The sequence below is a fragment of the Symphalangus syndactylus genome, chromosome 6 (genome assembly GCF_028878055.3).
Source record: "Symphalangus syndactylus isolate Jambi chromosome 6, NHGRI_mSymSyn1-v2.1_pri, whole genome shotgun sequence".
Taxonomy (NCBI): domain Eukaryota; kingdom Metazoa; phylum Chordata; class Mammalia; order Primates; family Hylobatidae; genus Symphalangus; species Symphalangus syndactylus.
The window spans coordinates 124,420,621-124,434,803 of record NC_072428.2 but is presented as its reverse complement, the minus strand read 5'-3'; the positions used below and the strand labels follow the sequence as shown (position 1 = coordinate 124,434,803).

General features: G+C 43.0%; 1 pseudogene; it reads right to left on the bottom strand.

Moving 5' to 3' along the window:
* Positions 1 to 8,793: 8,793 nt before the first annotated feature.
* LOC129485426 (suppressyn-like) lies at positions 8,794 to 13,341 on the bottom strand (annotated as a pseudogene).
* Positions 13,342 to 14,183: the final 842 nt, after the last annotated feature.

Here is a 14,183-nt window from a genome sequence, read left to right as displayed (position 1 = left end):
GATAAAGCACTGGCAGGGTTTGAGAGGACTGACTTCAATTTTGAAAAAAATTCTACTGTGGGTAAAATGCTGTCAAACAGCATTGCATGCTATAGAGTAGTCTTTTGTGATAGGAAGAGTCAATCAATGCAGTAAACTTCACTTTGTTCTTATTATAAGTAATTGCCACAGCCACCCCGACATTCAGCAACCACTACCCTGATCAGGCAGTAGCCATCAACATGAAGTCAAGAGCAAAAAGATTATGACTTGCTGAAGGCTCATATGATGGTTTAGCATTTTTTTTAGCAGTAAGGTATTTTTAAATTAAGGTAGATACATTGTTTTTTAGACACAATGCTATTGTACAATTATATTATATAATGTATATTGTATAATATAACGTAAACAACTTTTGGGCCAGGCATGGTGGCTCACGCCTGTAATCCCAGCACTTTGGGAGGCCGAGACGGGTGGATCACGGGGTCAGGAGATCGAGACCATCTTGGCTAATATGGTGAAACCCCGTTTCTACTAAAAATACAAAAAATTAGCTGGGCGCGGAGGCGGGCACCTGTAGTCCCAGCTACTCAGGAGGCTGAGGCAGGAGAATGGCATGAACCCGGGAGGCGGAGGTTGCAGTGAGCCGAGATTGCACCACTGCACTCCAGCCCGGGCAACAGAGCGAGACTCCGTCTCAAAAAAAAAAAAAAAAAAAAAAAACAACTTTTATTTACACTGGGAAACCAAAGAAGTCATGTGACTTGATTTATCATGATAGTTGTTTTATTAATGTGGTCTGCAGTCAAGCCCACTATATCTCTGAGATATGCCTGTACTTCTTAAGTGCTTGGAATAATGCCTGGTATGGATTAACAGAACCAGTTCTAAAGCCAGGCTGCCTGACTCTCACATCTACTCAAGCCCTGTAGGTCTTGTTTCCTTAACTACAAAACTGGTGCAATAATACTTACCTATGGGTTATAACGATGCATAAGTGAGATAACGTGTGCAGAGTTTATGGTAATCCTTCAAATGTTAGGGTCAGTTTCAGCTGTAATACAGACCCCAAAAGAGTAACATTAATACGATGAGAGTTTTTTTTTTTTCTATCTCAAAAAAGGAGATTGGAGGAAGGCAAGTCTGACATGGCAGCTGCATCCTTTAACAGAATCTAGGCTCTATGAAAGAAAATAAATTTTCTTTCTGAGGAATGGTAGCCCCCTTTAATGATCAGGCCCAGGGAAGAATTGAAATGCAACAGCAGTAACGTCTCACTCCCCCTTGAGCTAGATAATTACCTCTTGAAGCCACTTGCTACGTGGGCTCTGGACTAACTGATGCCAAATAGCCGTAAAATACCATATGCTGGCCGGGCGTGGTGGCTCAAACCTGTAATCTCAGCACTTTGGAAGGCTAAGGTGGGCAGATTACCTGAGGTTGGGAGTTCGAAACCAGCCTGACCAACGTGGAGAAACCCCATCTTTACCAAAAATACAAAATTAGCCAGGTGTGGTGGTGCATGCCTGTAATCCCAGCTACTCATGAGGCTGAGGCCGGAGAATCACTTGAACCCAGGAGGTGGAGGTTGTAGTGAGATGAGATCATGCCATTGCACTCCAGCCTGAGCAACAAAAGCGAAACTCAGTCTCAAAAAAAAAAAAAAAAACAAACAAAAAACAAAAAACAAAAAAAACTACCATATGCTGGACATCACAGCTCATACCCTATAGTTCGACAATGCATAAGCCAATCACCAGCCAATGTTATCTCTGTAAACCAATAAGAATTCCAGTTAAACAACATTTTTATCAGCGTACTCCTCATCCCCCTTTGCCTTTAATACCCTGCTTGTAACAAAGGCTAAATGAGCATTCCCCAAGGCAACTTGAAGTGTGTCCCAGGCAGTTGTCCTCAACCTTTGCCCAAATAAATTATCCACATTAATTTTTGCCTTAGTTTCTTTCTTTAGGTTGATATCTCTTTCTATTCTGCTGCTTTAACCATGCTGTCTCATAATCCCAGCTGGCTGCTTGAGCTCCAGCCATTACATCCACATTCCAGGCAGTAGAAAAGAAGAAATGGCAGAGAAGGGCTGAAACAACCCTTTACTGATTTCTTGGCTTACCAAGAAATGTTCTCTTAGAAAACTCAGTTCCCCTTGCTCGGTTGGCATTAGAGTAGATTTCTCAACTATAATTTTACTTCCTTGAAAACTTACTAGGAATTTTTCTGCACTGATCATCAGAACTAAGTATAGAGTTTCATGAAACATTTCCCCCCAAGCTGTATTACAGTTATTTACTAACAGTCTTACAATTCGACTTTTAAATAGGAAGCTTACGTAAGCATTTTGCCACAGGTATCTATGACAAGTTATGTATGTGTATGTGAGTGTGTGTGTGTGTGTGTCTGTGTATGTGGAGAGACAGAGAGAGGCATTTGCAGTCTATGGACTTATAGTGTGTACTTTTAGCATGTACATTTTATAGAGGCTGCTCTCTAATAATCTTAACCTTTTTGGGTCAGAAACCCACTCTAGGATCTGAAAGAAAGCTTAGAACTCTTCTCTGGGAGAATGTACATGAAAACATACCCCCCCAAATTATAGTCATAATGGATTTTTATTGCATTGGAAATGTATTTCTTTCACACAAATTATAGAAAAAAATATTTACAAGAATTTGTGACACTAATAAATGTTCAAGCTTGGCAAATGGTTTTAACAATGGTCTTTCCTCTTCTCTCAACAAAAGAGAAAAGTGCTTGAAGTTCAATTTTGTGCCTCCAGAAGGCCTCTGCACAGTCAGTTTCTTAAAGTCTGCTCTCATTTCTTGACAAAAAACCTCTCAAAAAATGGTGATTCAAAGCCCTGATTCTGATGAAACTGATGACTCTCACAACAGTAAACAAGACTTCTTTCAAGATTTCCGCAGAGTACTTGAAATTTTTTAATGAAATGCGAGGCCTCCTCACTCCCTCCCCGGTCCCCAGGCATTCTCCACCCCATCATCCTGTTTTAACTCTTTCGATGTTGAAATCACTCTATGAAATCATTGTATTTGTTTGGTTGATAAATGTATTACTTTGCTTAGCATTTATCTGTCTCTGCCACTAGAATGGAAGTTCCCCTGAGGCCATGCTATAGCCCAATGCCTGCAGCTGTGTGCAGCGTTATTTGTATTCCCGTGAGGATCATCACTCACTGGCCAGCTGGAGCCCATTGCACAGGCTACCGAGAGGCAACTGGGCTCATCTCTCCTTGACTCCATGTTCAGAGAAGCCAGCAGTGCTGTATGAAATCATTTTGGAACCTGAGTCAAGAGGAAAAAACATGCACCCCTATATACAGTTATCAAAATATCCTCTCATGTGGTAAACCAAGTGGAAAAAACTAAGTGCTGTGATAAAGAACAAAAACCGGCTGGGCATGGTGGCTCATGCCTGTAATCCCAGCACTTTGGGAGGCCAAGGTGGGTGGATCACCTGAGGTCAGGAGTTCAAGACCAGCCTGGCCAACAATGGTGAAACTCCATCTCTACTGAAAATACAAAAATTAGCGGGGTGTGGTGGCACACGTCTGTAATCCCAGCTACTCAGGAGGCTGAGGCATGAGAATTGCTTAAACCTGGGAGGCAGACGTTGCAGTGAGCTGAGATGGTGCCACTGCACTCCAGCCTGGGTGACAGAGCAAGAACCTGTCTCAAAACAAAACAAAAAAAAAAAAAAAGAAAAGAAAAGAAAAAAGAAAAACCATGATTACCCAGGCACAGTGGCACATACCTGTAGTCTTGGCTACTGGGAACGTTGAAGCAGGTGTATGGCTTGAGCCCAGGATTTCTAGGCCAGCCTGGGCAACATAGCAAGACCCCATCTCTTAAAAAAATTAAAAAACCAAACAGAAAACCATGATTATGTATAAAGCCCTGCATAAGTAAATTAGAGATATGTAGAAATATAAATTTGCCCAATTCAATCTGTTCCCATGCCACTGTCAACTCTCATAAAACCCCCTGTTGGGTGACTCAAAAGCCACTAAGACTGAGGAGCCCCGGGCTGACTGGAAACAACTGTTGCCATTGCACAATCATGTGGGTCCAAAAACACAAACAGCAGCCCATCTTTAGTCCATGTTTTATATTTTGTTTGTCATGGATTTTTTTGCATTGATTTTGATTTTTTAGACTATTGCATTAAAACCTTAGTCATTATGATTACTGAGATTGTCCAAGCCCCAGTCTTGGCACTGAATGTCAGACAGCTTAAAATAGGCCACTGTGGGAGCATTAATCCCCTGGAAACTGGCAAGGGCTGCTAATCAGGACTCCACTCCACCCGTCCCAGAGAACTGGTTGTTGAACTTTATTTATCAACAGACCACTGCCAACAATCCTCATTGTCAACATTCCTTATACCTTACCTTCTATCTCTTCTCTGAGTGTCCATTTCCTGTTCTTGCTGTAACTGATAACATGCATTCCCTGTGGACATTGCTTCACCTGCTGTTCTCTTAAGAATTGGCTTGCTTTTCTTTGTCCATCCTCATACCAATGATCCTAAAAGTAAGGCAGATATTCTCTTTGGATATTGCAGCTCTTGGCCTATTTTTTGTCAATATCCCAGGTACTTTGAAGTACTCAGCATCAAAACTATACACGCTACTATTATTTTAATGACCTTAAGGTCACACTCATTCATCAGAGATTTTATCGCTTTTCGCTACGAATTTTGTAATCATTCTTGGGGACTTACCTTATCCATATAATTCTCGGTGACTTTGTTATCTCAGTTAATTTACCCCCTCAATTGTTAAGAACTTTTCCTCTCTTTACTGTCATTACAAACAAATCTACTACCATTGAGTCTCAAATTTAAGCATCATATTCTGACCAGTACCTCTTACTTTTCCATCTTATTCCCTGTAACACTCATACTTTATCAATTCTTTGACACCATTAAGATCTCTGATCCACTAATCTTATCTCATTTTACTGTCCGTCACCTTCTTCCTGGACAATCAACTTCTTCTTGTCCCTCTTTATCCAGTTAAGATGCTGTAATTGATCACAGTAGTTACTCCTTACATTTATGTTTAACTGGCAAATGGATCTCTTTCTGTTCCCATCAATAAAGAGGATCAGAGATAGTCTGCATTCAGATAGAACAGAAAATAGTATGCTTTTACAGCTTCATCCGAAGGCTAGGTTAGCTCTCTTACCTATTGTCAGAGTTCAAAGATATCTAGACTATCCGGACATCCCACATTGATCCATCATGTTAATAACATCATGCTAGTTGGATTATATGAGCAAGAAATGGGTAGCACACTGGACACTTTGGTAAGAAACATACTCCAGAGGGGTGAAATAAATCCTATTAAGACTCAGGATGTATGTCACACCAGTAAAACCTTTAGGAGTCCAGTGGTTGGGATGTTCTGGGACATTTTCCCCAAGTACAAGAAAGGATAAATTGTTGCACCTCCCTATCTAAATCTAACTGTCATAAATGAAGATGGAAGTATAGCTCTTGGTAGTTCTCTTCAAGCCCTGGTGGCAGCATATTTCACACTTGCGAATACTGCTCAAACCCATATCCTAGATGTCACCAAGGCAGCCAGCTTTGGGTGAGGCCCAGTGGAAGAAAGAGCTCAGCAGCCAGATAAGGTTGCAATGTGAGCAGCCCTGCTGCTCGGGCCGTATAACCCAGCAGACCCTATGGTATCAGTTTCAGAGTATCAGTGGTGGGAAAGGATGTGTGTAGAACTTATAGAAAGCCTCAATTGGGAGAATCACAATGAAGACCTAGGACTCTGGAGCAAGTCCGTGCCATCAGCAGCACATAATTTAATGTCTTTTGAAAAACAACTTTTGGTGTGCTACCAGACCCAGACAGAGGCAGAGTACCTGATCATAGGACAGAAGTGACAATGTAGCCACAATTTACATCATGTCCTGGGTTCTATCAGACCCCCCAAGTCCATAGGTTGGGTAGGCTCAGTAACAATGCATCCAAAGCAGAAGTGTATATCCAAGATCAAGCATAAGCAAAACCAGAGGGCACAAGTAAGCCATGTGAGCAGGTGACTCAGAGCCATGTCATCCACTGTTGCACCAGCACCTCTCCATCGCTTCACCCAAGTGGTAGTGCGGGGGATCCCTTATAACTAGGTAATGGAGGAGGAAAAAGCCTGAGCTTGGTTTCTGAGTTGGTGAATTAGTTATGGGGGTGCAAGTCAAAAATGGATGGCAGCTACATGATGGCCCACTTGGGAATAACTTTGGAAGACAATGCCAAGGTGAAGTCCTCCCAATGAACAGAGCTTCAGGTGGTGCACTTGGTCATCAACTCATGGGCAGTGACCAATGTCTTGGCCAGTCTCTAGAAAGAAAGCTTCATATAATTGGAGATTTTTTTTTTTTTTTTTGAGCTCACTCTGTTGCCCAGGCTGGAGTTCAGTGGCACGATCTCGGCTCACTGCAACTTCCGCCTCCCGGGTTCAAGATATTCTCCTGCCTCAGCCTCCCGAGTAGCTGGGACTACAAGCTCCCACCACCACACCCAGGTAATTTTTTATATTTTTAGTAGAGATGGGGGTTTCACCATATTGGCCAAGCTGGTCTCGAACTCCTGACCTTGTAGTCTGCCCACCTCGGCTTCCCAAAGTGCTGGGATTACAGGTGTGAGCCACTGCACCCAGCCTGGAGACTTTTATTTGCTTCATCTCTGTAATCCTAGGGCCAAAAATAGTTCCTGTTGATATTAAATAGTGAATGCTTGTGGGATGAATGAATGAAGTTACTGAATAATTGAATGAATGCACCTCTTCCATAAAGGTGCCAAACTTGCTAATACCACAGGCTCCTCACCTGTGCACAGAAATCTTTTCTTCTAGGAGGTTTGCTTAGCAAAGTAATTTTTCACCATCTCAAAGGTAGCCATGGCCCTAGTAGTTTCCAAAAGTTGCTCCCAATATTAGAATGCTTCATGAAAGGCATGGATCTGGCCATCAAAGAGGAAAACAGGAGCTGGCGGCCAGAAAGTGCAAGGTTCTAATATTGGTTGGAACCCCGAGAGCTTGCCGACAAACAACACAAGGCAGTGGGGAGCAACACGCTGTTTTAATGAGCGCCTGGGTGCAGATGAGCTGAGGCCTAAAATGATGTCAGCCCCAAATGAGGATGGGGCAGAGGTTTTATAGTCTCCTGTAAACAGGAAGTGTCCCAGTCTGATGTAACTGCTACATGGTACCCCCACGGCCTCGCTCTCGGTCTTCAAGGGGTACTTGTCTTCTGGCCAGCTCTCTTCCTGCTTCTGCTATCTTGCTGACGCACACTGCTGGTGCAGGTGACCTTGTGCCTTGGCACTGGACCTGAGAAGGGAGGAGTTATTCATTCCCCCAAGCTTTCAGGACCCAGGGAAAGTCTTTCATTCCCGTCTATTTGGTTATAGAAAAAGGGAAAAGGGATGACTTTTTAAATAACTACTTCAGATGTGACATAGAGCGTGGTGTGGGCACCTCAGAAAAAAGAAAATCTTAATTTTGGGGGTATTCCTGAGAGATGGGTTGATATCCATTGTGTTGTTGTAGCAGGATTGTCTGGTGGTTAACTATAGTTTCAACAAGACTTTTAATGGCTTTTATCATCAGTGGGGTAAATACAGGGGAGAAACAGGAGGAACCCAATGATGAAGATTACTGTCCCTACCAGCATTTTAAATCCTTCTAAATTAGAGAACCACCCTCCTAGGTTTGTCGGTTCCCATCCCTTCCAGGTTTGGACTGGTACATGGGCTACTTTTCTGATGTTTGAAGCGATTTCTAGAACTGCTTTTCTGTTATCGTCTATGTTAAGACAATAATTGGAGATATTAAACTTACCACAGACCCCACCTTCTTCTGCTAACAAGTAGTCTAGTGCTAGCCTGTTTTGATAAATTGCCACGCACATTTGGTTTTGTTGTTGCACGACCATTTCCAGGGCTGTGGCGGTTTGGTTAGTGTTTATTTCTAGAACAGCCTGTAGTCTAATTATTATATTTAGCAAATATATGGGAGTGTGATAACCCTATGAACCATCCTCAACCCAAGTGGCTGGACCATAATATTCAATGATCTGTTGCGGAGGCGCCTCATCCTCTTGCCATCTTTGGCTTCATCCTACCTTCAAGGATCGTTTTTCTTTGTTTAGGTTATCATACACAGGGACTTCAAGGGTGTTGCCCGCCTGCTTTGGAAGTAAAAAGAATCCGGGTTTAATTGTTCCTAGGAAGAAAGTACCTTGCCAGTGATAAGGTGGCCACAAGTAAGCCCGGGTTCCACATATCCAAAGGAATCCATCGGGGCAATCAATTGTAGGCTGGTGTTCATAAGATTGTTCCATCGTGCACTTAGGTGGGGGTATGCAGCATAAGAGTTAGTGGTGTTTGTACAGTTCCAGCCTCTTTTGGATGAGACATGATTGAGGTAGCTTAAGTTAGAAGGAGACCAGGCTCTGTGGAGTAATCTTTACCACCACTCTGCTGCGGAGGTGTTGACTGTTAGGGTTTGGTGACAGGGACTTTCACGTACGGCACAATGGGTTTTATTAGTCCACTTGCGGGATATGCACACCATCCCTCTTACCGGGTTGGTAAGTGTCCAGGACTGCAGGCATTCCTGAGGCGTGAAAGTGAGGCTGGAGTTTTGGGATGCTAGTAAGTAAGGGAGAATGTCTATCGCATACCATGGCCACTGTTCACTCATACGAACTCCCCCCCAGCATACCCAGCAATTGCACACATTCATGGTAAGCACGATGCGTTCTCCTAGATCTACAAACAGGTTTTTTCCTGGCTTGGGAAGGGATAGGCCTGCTTGTAGTTTTGTATAAAGGGGTGGAAATACCACGGGTGATTTTTTTGGGGGGGACGTTGTTGATTTTGGCCTTTGCTTTGGCTACAATCTGTTCTCTCTTCATGTCCTCTAGCACTTGAGTGTTTACTCCCCATTGTCCAATTTTGGTGAAGCAAAGCCACTGCTTACCTTTTACACATATAGCCCCATTACGATTGCCAGATACTCCTAGATTTTTCACTTTATAATAACTTATCCCTGATTCAACACATTCCTTGACTAAGGTTTCATAACAGGATTTTCTATATGATTATGGTAAGTAAAGGATTGTTGCATTTTTCCTCCACAGTGGAAAGACTGATAACACTCACGGCAGCTTGGAGGGGCTGCTGTGGACAGCAGGGTAGCTACTGACAGTATTAGGATTGTGGTGAGGGATATTCCTGTATTAAGACCTTTGGTTGGAAGTGAGGCACAGCAAGCGGTTGGGTAGATAACAGGCCATCTCTGGAAGCAGGTGATTAGTCTTCCTCGCTTTTAGGCTTTCTAGGGGGTTTTTGGCTTTAAGAACATTTTTGGGGTTAATTTAAGCTTGGTAGGAGAAATTGGCCTGGAGGACCACTTAGCTGTTAATGTTTTAGAGGAAGAAATAGCCTTGGGGTTGAGCTTGACCCTGGTGCGATGGATCCAGTGGGGAAGTCTAGGACTCTCCTTGCAGTTGGCATACTGAGTACCACAGTGTAGGGGTCTGTCCACTTCAGTTGTAGCTTTTTGTGAGGGTCAGGTTGGCAGATAAACACATCTGTGCCTGCAAGACAGTTATGTTGAGAAGACAAGGAGGTGTCGACAGGGAGAGGCATGGTCTCATTTACTGCTTCACGAATGAAAATCCAGGGTCTAGATTAAGGAGAGGAGGTAATTCCCAAGTGGCTGAGAGTCTGGGAAAGGGGGAGGCTCCAAGACAAAAGTTCAGCCACACATGATTTCAAAGGGACTATAAAAAGAGGGTGGCTTTGGTGTTGCGTGGAGTCTCATGAGGGTGAAAGGGAGGTTTTTTGTACATGACTGGCACGCTTCTAGAGCCAGCTTGGTGAGTTGGGCTTTAAGGACAGAGTTAACTTTTTCAATTTTGCCTGAAGATTGAGGCCTGTAGGGTGTGTGGAGAACCCATTTTATACCTAAGGATGTAGAGATGCCTTGGGTAATTTGACTGATAAAGATGGGCCTGTTATTGGACTAGATGGATGTTGGGAGTCTGAAACAGGGAATTAGATGCATGATAGAGTTTGTGTGATGATATTTGCCCTTCTGAAGTTGTTGGGAATGCTTCTACCCCCTCAGAGAAAGTACAGACAAAGACTAGAAGATAGCAGAGCCGTTTTTTGGGCAGCATGTGAGTGAAGTCTACTTGCCAATCTTGCCTGGGTACCTGGCCCTGGGCTTGTTATTGATTTCTAGTTTTATTCCATTGTGGTCAGAGAAGAAAGTTGATATAATTTCAATTTTATTTATTTATTTATTTATATGTTTGTTTGTTTTATAGTAACAGGGTCTCATTCTGTCACCCAGGCTGGTTGGAGTGCAGTGATGCAATCATAGTTCACTGCAGCCTTGAACTCCCGGGCTCAAGTGATCCTCCTACCTCAGCCTCCTGAGTAGCTGGGACCAGAAGAATGTGCCATCAGCCCCAGCTAATTTTTTTTCTTTTTGGTAGAGACAGGATCTTACTATTTTGCTTAGGCTGGTCTTGAACTCCTGGGCTCAAGCAATCCTCCTGCCTTAGCTTCCCAAAGTGATGGGATTACAGGCCTGAAGCACTGCACCCGGCCTTTAAAAAAATTTTTAGAATCTTATTTTGTGTCCTAACATATACTGGAGAATGTTCCATGTCCTGACAAAAGTAATGTGTATTCTGCAACTGTTGGGTAAAATATTCTGTAAATATTTGTTAGGTCTACTGAGTCTATAGTGCAATTTAAATTTGATGTTGCTTAATTGTTTTTCTGTCTAGATGAATCTGTCCAATACCAAGAGTGGGGTTGGAAGTCCTCAGCTATCATTCTGTTGGAGTATATCTCTCCCTTTCAATCTAATAATGTTTGCTTTATATATCTAGGTGTTCCAGTGTTAGGTGCACATACATTTGCAATTGTTATATTCTTTTGCTAAATTGATTCCTTTATTATTACATAATATCTTTCTTTTTAGTTTTTTATTTGAATTATGTTTTGTCTGATATATCTACTCCTGCTCATTTTTCTGTTTCCTTTTGAGTAGAGTATCTTTTTCAGTCACTTTCTATGTGCACCTTTGCAGGTTAAATGAGTTTCTTGTAGGAAGCATATAGTTGTGTCCTCTTTCTTTTAATTAACTCAGCTAGTCTATATTTCTTAAATGAGAAATTTAATCCATTTACATTCAAGGTTATTATTGATAGTTGAGGACTTACTCCTGTCATTATTAATCATTTTCTGGTTGTTTTGTATATCCTTTGTTATTTATTTCCTTGCTTATTATTTATTTTTGTGGTTGGGTGGTTTTATGTAGAGATAGGTTTGATTTCCCTTTTTCCTTTGTGTATCGGCCCTACCAATGAGTTTTATAGTTTTACGTGTTTTCATGATGGTGATTAGGGTCTTTTCACCTCTAGATGTATGACTCCCTTGAGCGTTTTTGTAAGGCTGCTCTAGTGGTGATGAATTCTGTTAATTTTTGCTTGCCTGTGAAAGATTTTATTTCTTCTTCATTTCTGAAATATGGATTTGCTGGGTATAATATTTTTGAGTGGTCGTTTTTTCTTTCAGTATTTTGAATATATCACCCCTTTTTCTCCTGGCCTGTAAAGTTTCTGCTGAGAAATCCACTGTTAGTCTAGTGGGGATTCTGTTATATGTCATCTGATGCTTTTCTCTTGCTGTTTTTAGAATTATTTCTTTGCCTTTGCCTTTTGACAATTTGACTATAATATGCCTCAGAGAGGCATATCAACCTGTTTGGGTTGACTCTATTTGTGATTCTTGAGCTTTCTGAATCAGTATATCAGTCTCTCTCCCAACACTTGGGAAGTTTTCAGGTATTATTTTATTAAATATGCTTTTTTTTTGAGATGGAGTTTCACTCTGTTGCCCAGGCGAGTGCAGTAGCATGATCTCAGCTCATTGCAACCTCTACTTCCCAAGTGATTCTCCTGCCTCAACCTCCCAAGTAGCTGGGATTATGGGTGCCCACCATCATGCCTGGTTAATTTTTGTATTTTTAGTAGAGACAGGGTTTCACTATGTTGGCCTGGCTGGTCTCAAACTCCTGACCTCAAGAAATCTACCTGCCTCAGCCTCCCAAAGTGCTGGGATTACAGGCATGAGCCACCGCGCCTGGACTTATTTCATTAAATAAGTTTTCTATATCATTTCCTTTATACTCTCCTTCTGTAATGCCATAATGCAAATATTTGTTTGCTTAATGGTGCTTCATAACTCCTGTATGCCTCCTTTATTCTTTTTATCTTTTTTGTTGGTTTGCTTGTTTTATTTCAAATGACCTATCTTTTAAGTTCAGAAATTCTTTCTTCTGCTTGATCTCATCTGTCATTGAAACTCTTAGTTGTATTTTTATTTTATTCATTGAATTCTTTAGCTCTAGGATTTCTGTTTGGTTCTTCTCATTGTTGAATTTGTTATTCAAATCATGAATTGTTTTCCTAATTTTGTTGAGTTTTCTATCTTTATTTTCTTTTATTTCATTGAGTTTCTTTAAGATTATTATTTTGAATTCTTTTACTGGCATTTTGAGCATTTCCTTATTATTGCAGTTTGTTACTGGAGAATTACTGTGTTCCTTTGGAAGAATTATGTTTCCTTGCTTCTTCTTGTCTGATGTGTCCCTACACTGATTTCTACACATTTGGTGGAACAGTCACTCCTTCCAATTTCATGGAGTAGGTTTTATAGGGAAAGACTTATTCTCATAGATCAGTCTTGGGTAGTAGGTTCAGTGCAGTGTGTTGGCTTTGTTTCTAGGTGCATGCAGTAGTGTAGCACCTGCATAGTTTCTTCAACTGTAATCTATCCTCACAATGTTTGTGAGTATCTCAGTGTCCTAGGCTGAGAGATTTTGTGGCAGTGGCAGTGCAGCTTTGCCATGGTGGGCTTGCCAGGCCTTTCTCATGTCTGAGTGCATGTGTGGCCACATTGGATTGGCCAACTTTGGGTCTGGCTCACTGTGATTTAGTGCCATGGGGCTGTTTCCCAAGCCTGGGGGTCAGGTGTGTGGCTGCTTTGATGGCTCGCCTGCTTACCTTCTAAGGATTGCCTATGGGGCTATCTCCCAGGCCCAAGATATGAGTGCATGGCTGCTTGGCTGCCTGGAGGTGCATTTGCCAGGGCAATCCACAAGGCCATTTCTCAGGTGTGGGATGCAGCCACACACCTTCTTAGCTGGCCTGGGTGCATGACTGCTGGGGGTGGCAAACAGGGCTGTTTCTCAAGCATCAATTGCACATGCAGGTCCTTTGGGCAGGTCAGCAGCATGTCCGTGGTAGGGGTGTGGTCCCATGCTGCTGTGTCTTAGGCCCTGGGCATGGGCACACAGCTGCTCTGTGGGCCCAGTGGCATGTCAGCTGTTAGGTGGATCAAGGACCTCCCTCACTTGGGAGAGGGTGTGCAGCAGTTTAGCTGGCTTAAGGGTAGGCTGTCCTCGGACAAGACTCTTCCTCCAATTGTGAAACCAGAAAGTGTAGGTTGGTTTCACTGCTGTGCAGGACCAGAGTCACAGGCAATTCTGGGCCCAGAATCCATGCAGCTGGAGTTGTGGGATTCAGCCACCTGTGTGGGCTTCACACAGCTACTCAGTCAGCTTCTCAAGTTTCTCCAAGCCCTGGTTGTGAATGTGAGGCAATCCAAGGGTGTGTTCATGGAGGGAGTAGGTGCTACAGGCCTGTTTTTCAGGCCCTGTACATCTGCATATGGCCACTCTGCCGGCCTGGGGGCAGGCACGTCACCTGTTTGATGGGCTAGGGACCTCTCCTGCTTGAGGGAGGACACACAGCCATTTGGCTGGCTTAAAGGAAGGTTCACCCTGGGTGAGACTGTCGGACTGTTCCTCCAGCTGTATTGCAGATGACAGGGGTTGGTTTCACTGTGGTGCAGGACCAGAGTCATAGCCAATCCTGGGCCCAGTCTTTGTGCAGTTGGCCCACATGTGGGCTTGGTGGAATGAAGATGGAGCCCCAGTGCTGGAGAAGTGCAATGGTTACAGCCCCCAGAGGAAGGCACAGTCCAGAGATGGCTCTAATCTCAAGATAGCGCCATGCTGCAGCAGCTTGGCTCTCTAAGGGAAGGGTGTGTACACACCCTGTGCTCCTAATCCGGAG